We start from the raw sequence: 8,358 nt of genomic DNA, 5'->3' as shown, positions 1-8,358 counted from the left end.
CATCAAAGAGACATACAGTGGAACTAAAACTGAATCTGGAAAAAAAAAAAATCTCAGCTTGCGGATTTGCCTACTCATAAGGACAAATTTACTGGGAATTCCCTGATGGTCCAGTGGTTAGAACTCCACACTTCTACTGTAGGAGACCCAGGTTGGAACCCTGGTCAGGGAACTAAGATGTGCATGGCATGGCCAAAAATAAATAATAAGAACTTTGTCCATAAAAGGTACCAAATTAAAAGTCTTATCTTTCAACTAGTTTTGAAAGTTGGCAGGCTTCTGCTTAGTTATGTTATTTCAAAGCCCTCAAATTCTTAAGGCTAAAAATTTGAAACTGTACAAAATCATCCAGAATCATTCAGCTAATTTCCAGTGCTGGCTGCAGCATGGCGACTAAAGTTCCCCTATTGAAAGTCAGAATTGACAGAAAAATCTGAATGGCGCTGGGACTCTCCAGTACTTGTGATACATGGTTACTGGGGTTAGCGGGGGTGACCAGCCGGGTCTCTGGCTAGCTCCTCAGACACCTTGACCTTTCTTGACTGACTAGAGGATGAACGTAGCCAAGCAGACAAGAGGACCCTACTTATCCTTGGAAATGCCAACTCAGACCTTTCCTATCAGTCCAGGGAGAAGCTCCCATATCAGCCTCAAGCCAAAGCAGGTATCTCAGACAGTTCTAAGCGCCCTGAAATCACTGGTGTGATTTCAGTGGGTGTGGGGCAAATACCTTCTTACTATAATCATGTATAGCCTCTTGGATGTAGCTCGGTTTCCATGGGTTTCATCTAATTTTGTCTTTCCATAACACAGTCCAGATCAGTAGCAAGTAAAAAGCATTGGGTTAGCCAAAAAGTTTGTTCGGAAGATGTTACAGAACACCCGAGTGAACTTTTTGGCCAACCCAATATGTGTAATGCTGGATGTTTTAGCAATGATGAGTTCTTTTTGATACTTGATGTAGTAATTTCAGTAAGTGGTAACTTTTAGTTATTATGGCCATTCCTAGGCAGAATTCTTACCACAGAGGCATATTGAGTACACTTCTGCATGGTGTTTATTAAAAGAGGGTATTTTGTGCTAGTGTTTATCACTAGGGGGGAACCATTGATTGTAAACTTTTCTTTTTCTGGCTAATTGCAGGAGTAAAAGCAATGAGTGGGGTGCTTATTGAATGGAATATAGCAAAAATTGATTTTGAGGAAATAAATTCCTAAATGCTTTGGAAGGTTCTCAACAGCTGTAATTTGGGCCTAGTGATACTACATATAATGAAGCTTGGGTTTTATAATGTGATTCCATTACAGTAGTAACCATCTTACTGAAAAATGTTTGATAGAAAACATGTTTTAGGTTCTGCATTTAGTTTAGCATATGAAACCTCTTTAAATCCACAATTTAAAATATGTTGTTACATATATTATACAAAATTATCTCACTTAACAGAATATTTCAGAACAAACCAGCTAAAAATGTAACCTTAGTCCAGTTACTCCATGGGAACCCCCCAACAATGACAACAGCCAGCATCCAACAGAAGTTGGCCTTATGATTTTCTCCACCCACCGCAGACCACATAGCCTGGGAGTTTGAAAAGCTGGGCACATACTGAAGTTCCTTTCAACAGGAACACCAAACTTAAAATGAGGAAATGAGGGATTTCCCTGGTGGTCCAGTGGTTAAGAATCTGCGCTTCCAACGTAGGGAGCATGGTTTGATCCCTGGTCAGGGAACTAAGATGTTACGAGCCACACTGAGCAGCCAAAAAAGGAAATGACTAAGAAACACTAAGCGTTTGTCAAATTGGTTGAGGAGGGAGAGAATATGAACATAAGGACCTATGCTAAATGAAACCATCACAGCCTTGAATTACAAAGTTACCTTATAGACAAGTGTTTTAGTTATATTACTGATTGTTTTAAACTGGTTTGTCATTTTTGAGTTTCAGCCTCCATTGGAATAGCCATGACTTTTTCCCTTCAGAAATTTCAACTCCTAGAAGAATGCCCTGCTCAGGAGAAGTGGTCAGAAGTACCAGGAAAGCCACCAGCAGACTAGGGGTTCCCTCTGAGTTGGCAAAGCTGCTTACACTAGAAGTTACACAGTATCGATAAACTTTCCCCAGGCTCCCTCTTCACAATCTTCTCTTGTTGCACTTACCTCATCCATCTTAATTTTAATACCTGTCTTACTCTAACTTACTCTTATTAACATGTAAACCTCTTCAAGCAGGCAGTGGCATGGTTGTAGACAGTCAGAACATGTTTTTTGAATAAATGAAAAAATAGTACTAAAGGCAAGAGATGGCAAAACTAAAACTTAACTGAATAATTAAATGGGATAAAAAGATTTATAACATATTAAGAACTGCATACTTAAGCGTTTGCCTTTCTCTTTCTCTCTCTTCTGTCTTCACATTCTCTTCAGTTTCATTTCCTCTATCTTTCTTTACTGTTATCCCTGCTTATCATTGCTCCTGATATGATACTAAAGCCTATATTTTATATTCAAGCCATTTTATTCAATCAGAAAATATTTCCTAACTTAAAAGCCAGATTAAAGACACAATTGAGGAAATTCCCTGGCAGTCCAGTGGTAAGGACACAGTGCTTTCATTATCAGGGCCTATGTTTGATCCCTAGTCAGGGAACTAAGATCCAATAAGCCACATGGTACAGCAAAAAAGTAAAAAGCATTTGAAAGAAAATTAAAATGGGCAAAAGGCTTGAATAGACATAGCTCCAAAGAAGATACGCAAATGGCCAATGACCCCGTGAAAAGATGCTGAACATCCCTAGTCATTAGGAAAGTGCAAATCAAAACCACAGTGAGGGACTCCCTAGACTGTCCAGTGTCCAGACTTCAAGCTTACACTGTAGGGGCATGGTTTCTCTCCCTGGTCAGGGAACTAAGATTCTAAATGCTGCACAGTGTGGCCAAAAAAAAGAGATACCATTTCATGCCTGTTAGGATGGCTGTTAACAATCAGGAAATAATAAATGTTGGGACTTCCATGGTGGTCCAGTGGCTAAAACTGCACTCTCAGTAAGGGGAGCATGGGTTCGATCCTGGTGGGGGAACTGGAGCCCACATGCTGCAACTAAAGATCCCTGGTGCCACAACAAAGATCCAAGATCCAGCATGCCACAGCTAAGACCCAGTGCAGCAAAATAAATACATAATGTATTTTTTACAAAGAACAACAAATGTTGAGAACACTGTGGAGAAAATGGAACACTTAGAACTGCTGGTGGAAGTATAAAATGGTGTAGCCACTTTGGAAAACAGGGTGACAGTTCCCCTCAAAAGTAGAGTTACCGTATGACCCTGAAATCTCACACATATATATTCAACAGTATTGAAAGCAGGGTCTGAGATCTGTTCAAGGGTCATGTTCATAGCGTTATTCACAATAGCCTAAGGTGGAAGCAACCTAAGTACATCAACAGATGTATGGATAAACAGTGTATATACATGCAATGAGATATTTTTCAGCCTTTTGAAAGGAAGCAAATTCTGACACAAGCTACAACTTGGACAGACTTTGAGAACATTATGCTAACTGAAATAAGCCAGTCACAAAAGGACAAACTCTGTATTATCCCACTTACATGGGGTATTTAGAGTAGTTACATTTACAGAGACAAAGCAGAATGGGGATTGCCAGGAGTTGGGGCAAGAGAGGAATGGGAATTTACCGTTTGATAGAGTTTCAGTTCTGCAAGATGAAGAGTTCTGCAGGAGGATGGTGTTAATGGTTGCACAACAACGTGAAGGTACTTACCACCACCTTACAGTTAAAAACAATTTAAGATGTTGGGACTTCATCTGGTGATCCACTGGCTAAGACTCCACGCTCCCAATGCTAGGGGCCTGGGTTTGATCCCTGCTGGTCAGGGAACTAGATCCTACATGCCACAACTAGGAGTTTGCAAGCCACAACTGGAAAAAAAAAAAATCCCACCTACTGACTATTCCTTGTGCTGCAACTAAGACCTGGCACAGCCAAATAAATTTAAAAAAAACTGATTAAGATGTTAAAATTTATATTGTATAACAATTTTAAAAGCCATGAATTAACTTGTATCTCAGACTCCAAAACCTGCTGATTGATAACTTACCCCCTTGTTATTTCTAAAAATTGAGGTATTTTAAATAGAAGGGTCTGAGGAAAAGGCACATTGCATTTAAATGTTAAACCCCAGTTCTTTCTGCCCCATCAAGGGGACCAGAAGAAAACTTTTCCCTATTAGCTAAAATTAAGAGAAATCACATAACCCCATAGGGAGAACTATGCTTTTCATTGTTGTTCAGTCATTAAGTCATGTCCAACTCTCTACAGCCCCTTAGGCTGCAGCATGCCAGGCCTCTCTGTCCTTCACCATCTCCCTGAGCTTGCTCAAACTCAGGTCCATTGAGTCTTTATGCCATCCAACCATCTCATCCTCTGTTGCCTCCCCCTCTGCTCTGTCTTCAGTCTTTCCCAGGATCAGAGTCTTCTCCAATGAGTTGGCTCTTTGCATCAGGTGGTCAAAGTATTGGAGCTTCAGCTTCAGCATCAGTCCTTCCAGTGAATATTCAGGGTTGATTTCCTTTGGGATTGACTGGTTCCATCTTGCTGTTCAAAGGACTCTCAAGAGTCTTCTGCAGCACCACAATTCGAAAGCATTCTTTGGTGCTCAGCCTTCTTTTAAAAGAGTAGCTACTACCTAATAACGTTTACTGTGTGTCAGATACGAAGTTAAGGGCTTTACATGGATTCTTGCTCTTTAACCCATGATAAAGCAGTTATCTTCCTGTTCTACAGACAAGAGAAACAAACAACACTTGGAAACATTAAGAAACACTGCTGGTTGTCTTCCTGACAGCCATGTCTGTGCACTGCCCTCCTCGTTGCCTAAAGAACCATGCTTTCGTTCACTCTTTGCTTCTGCAGCCCCAGAAGCTTAAACTCTTCATTAGTTTAGAGTAATCTTGGTCATGGCAGCCCCCCAGTATTTGGTCTAGGCCTGAGGCTGGTGTGCAGACTGACCCAATGAGTTGGAAAGGCAGTCCTCTAGGTAGCATTTTTGCTCTTTAAAAGGGCACCTGTTTTTAAGGTGGTATGTTCTGAAATTAGATTGTTGTACAGTTTTGTGAACATACTAAAGACCACTGGATTGTATGCTTTAAAAGGGTGAATTTTATAGTATGTGACATATATCAATAAAGCTGTTAAAAAAAATGAAGTATGTATGATTGGCAAGCCCTTGAGCAGTGATTTTTTTTTCATCTTTTAAAAAAATGTTTAAAAAAATATATATATATTTTTTCATTTGGCTGTGCCAGGCTTTAATTGTAGCATGCAGAATCTAGTTCCCCTACCAGGTATCTAACCTAGGCTCCCTGCATTGGGAGCATAGAGTCTTAAACACTGGACCACGAGGGATGTCACTGAACAGTGATTCTTGGACCCAGATGTGTATATGTGCTAAGTTGCTTCAGTTGTATCTGACTCTCCTATGGACTGTAGCCTGCCAGGCTCCTCTATCCATGGGATTCTCCAGGCAAGAATACTGGAATGGGTTGCCATGCCCTCCTCCAGCGGTCTTCCTGACCCAAGGATCAAACCTGCGTTTCTTCTGCATTGGAAAGCAGTTTCTTTACTACTAGTGCCACTTAGGAAGCCCCAAAACCTAGTTGAAAAATGTGAAAGTCACATCTGACTCTTTGCAACCCCATGGACTATACAGTTCATGGAATTGTACAGGCCAGAATAGTGGAGTGGGTAGCCATTTTGTTCTCCAGGGGATCTTCGCAACCCAAGGATTGGACCCAGCTTTGCCACACTGCAGGCAGATTCTTTACCAGCTGAGTCAGCAGGGAAGCCCAAGAATACTAGAATGGGTAGCCTATCCCTTCTCCTGCAGATCTTCCTGACCCAGGAGTCAAACCAGGGTCTCCTGCACTTCAGGTTCTTTACAGTTGATCTAGTTAGACATCGGAATTTTCAATACTAGCTTGTAGACAGCCAACTTTATCACACGCAATTCTAATTTAGTTTCCCTGGAAATGTCTTGGCATCTGACAGGTCAGTTTCTCTCTCTTCCTGAGTTCCTGTCTTGTTAAAACAAAAATTTAGAGCTGTCGTTAAAGAGTATAAAAAACAACAGACAAGTTATAGCTCAGTTCAGCTCAAGCAGACAAATCTTTTATTAAACAGACATTCCCCAGACATGGGAGCAGGCTGATCCTAAAGGAGTCTTCCTCATTCTTCAACGTGATCCCACTTGGCTTCCCCTTTTTGTACTTCCAGTCTCCTCCTTTTGGTTATGGTGTGTGCAAAGTAGGGCTTATACCCACCACCAATCAATGAAAGGGAATGCAAATGAGCATATGCTTAAGGCCAGTTGATAATTTTAAGTTATATAACAGCAGGCTGTGTTATGTCTTCACATATGTCTTCCAATAATTTAGTGTGTTAAAATTAGATGTAGAATATTCCTAAATCCTTACTGGGCTCCTAACTGCCTAAAGTTCCTTGGAAAAGCCCCTGTGGTTATTTTGTATCCACTGTGTGCCGAGGGCGCATGTGCACCAGTTGAAAAGTCTCTGTGGTTTATAGCATATGTCAGCTCTCCTGGGTGCATCTGGGCTGGAGCTTAGAGATCAGCCTGCCTCCCTTTCAGCCAAGCCTCCCCTTGTGGCTCATGTCTAACTTCCTTCCTAACACATCTGTGTTTCTGATGCTCAGCCAACTGTGAGAATCACTGACTTTCCTTCATAAATAAATATCCACTCAGTAGCTTGTGGCAGAAACAAAGCTATAACTTTATAATGTGTGATGGCTCAGGAACCTAGATGACAAATAATTTGTACTGTTGAAGGAAGTACTAGAGCAGTTCAGTTGTGCAGAAAAGTGAGCTCACGTTGTTAGAGAAATTCAAGTCTACAAGCTGTTCCAGCTTGCAGTCAGAGGTGGGCTATGGTAATTTGTGGGCAAGGCCACATTTTTTTTTTTTTCTTTCAAATTGTACTTTTTTGGATATACTTGATGCCTGTGGACAAATATATATAGGTTGAGATCCTGTGCCTCTTGACCTACTTATGTTTTGGCTGTGCTGGGTCGTTACTACGCTGGCTTTTCTCTGGTTGCAGGGAGTGAGAGCTACTGTCTAGTCGGGTGCTCGGGCTTCTTACTGCGGTGGTTTCTCTTGTCGTGGAGCACAGGCTCCAGGTGCATAGGCTTCGGCAGGTGTGGTGCGTGGGCTCGGTAGTTGTGGTTCCTGGGCTCAAGAGCATAAGCTCACTAGTTGTGGCGCATCGGCTTATTTGCTCCGCTGCAAGTGGAATCTTCCCAGACCAGGGATCGAACCTGTGTCCCGCATCGGCAGGCGGATTCTTTACCATTGAGCCACCTGGGAAGCCCTGAGATCCTATGTTTTTATGCCATAAAGAAATAAATGCAACTATTTTAATCTAGAAACCTCATTTTTGACTGTCACTGAGCTAAATCGACATTTTTATAACTGCTGTCTGCAATTCATTATCAGATCATGAAATTAGTTTTTTGTCATATGCAGCAAGTGTTCTAATACTTTTGTTTCAGTAATTTGTATACAAATTGTATTTCATAAATTTTAAGAGGCATATTTGTTCCATGTAGGAAATGGCAACCTGCTCCAGTATTCTTGCCTGGAAAGTTCCACGAACAGAGGAGGATGGTGGGCTATGGTGCATGGGATCACAAAAGTTGGACATGACTGAGCACACACACACATACATTCCTCAAATTTTTCTAAAAAGCTTTTAAAAACAAGACATTGGTCTCTCCCTATGCTGTACCTGATTAAGTGATGTGATTTAAATGTAATTCCAAGTTGCTATTGAGCATGAATCTCAGATATTCTAACTTCACAATGCCTGTCACTTTCAAGTAGGTTTTTTCCTCCCAGGAAAGGTCCTCCACTGGATAAAGTGTTTCTTCCTCCTTGTTAAACAATATAGGGTAGAAGTCTGTTTTGGCTTACCCTTCAGTTCCCACACTCACTCTTTACAGACCATTTTATACTATGCATTTATGGAGTTATGCTTTTTTTAAGTGTTTGCTAGACTATTTTTTAAAATCCACTGCCTCCTGATTAATTCATTTTTAGTCTTACGTTGGTTTTTCTTTTAATTCTCTTTTAGTCTGTACCCTTTTATAAATTTTCAAAAATTTATTTTTGGCTACACTGGGTCTTCATTGCTGCATGCAGGCTTTTTCTAGTTTGGGTGTGCAAGCCTCTCATTGCAGTGGCTTCTCTTGCTGCAGAGCTCAGGCCCTAGGGCCTTCAGTAGTTGTAGCTCACAGGCAGCACGTGTAATCTTCCTGGACCA

General features: G+C 41.1%; 1 non-coding gene across 1 annotated transcript; it reads left to right on the top strand.

The window, feature by feature from the left end:
- The first annotated feature begins 99 nt into the window (after positions 1-99).
- TRNAR-UCU lies at positions 100-172 on the top strand. The gene has a single exon. It is a non-coding gene; the product is annotated as a tRNA-Arg (tRNA).
- Positions 173-8,358: the final 8,186 nt, after the last annotated feature.

This window comes from Bison bison, unplaced genomic scaffold (genome assembly GCF_000754665.1).
Source record: "Bison bison bison isolate TAMUID 2011002044 unplaced genomic scaffold, Bison_UMD1.0 scf7180017864300, whole genome shotgun sequence".
Classification (NCBI taxonomy): domain Eukaryota; kingdom Metazoa; phylum Chordata; class Mammalia; order Artiodactyla; family Bovidae; genus Bison; species Bison bison.
Note: the sequence above shows the minus strand (reverse complement) of the source record. Positions and strands in the feature narration are given on the sequence as shown.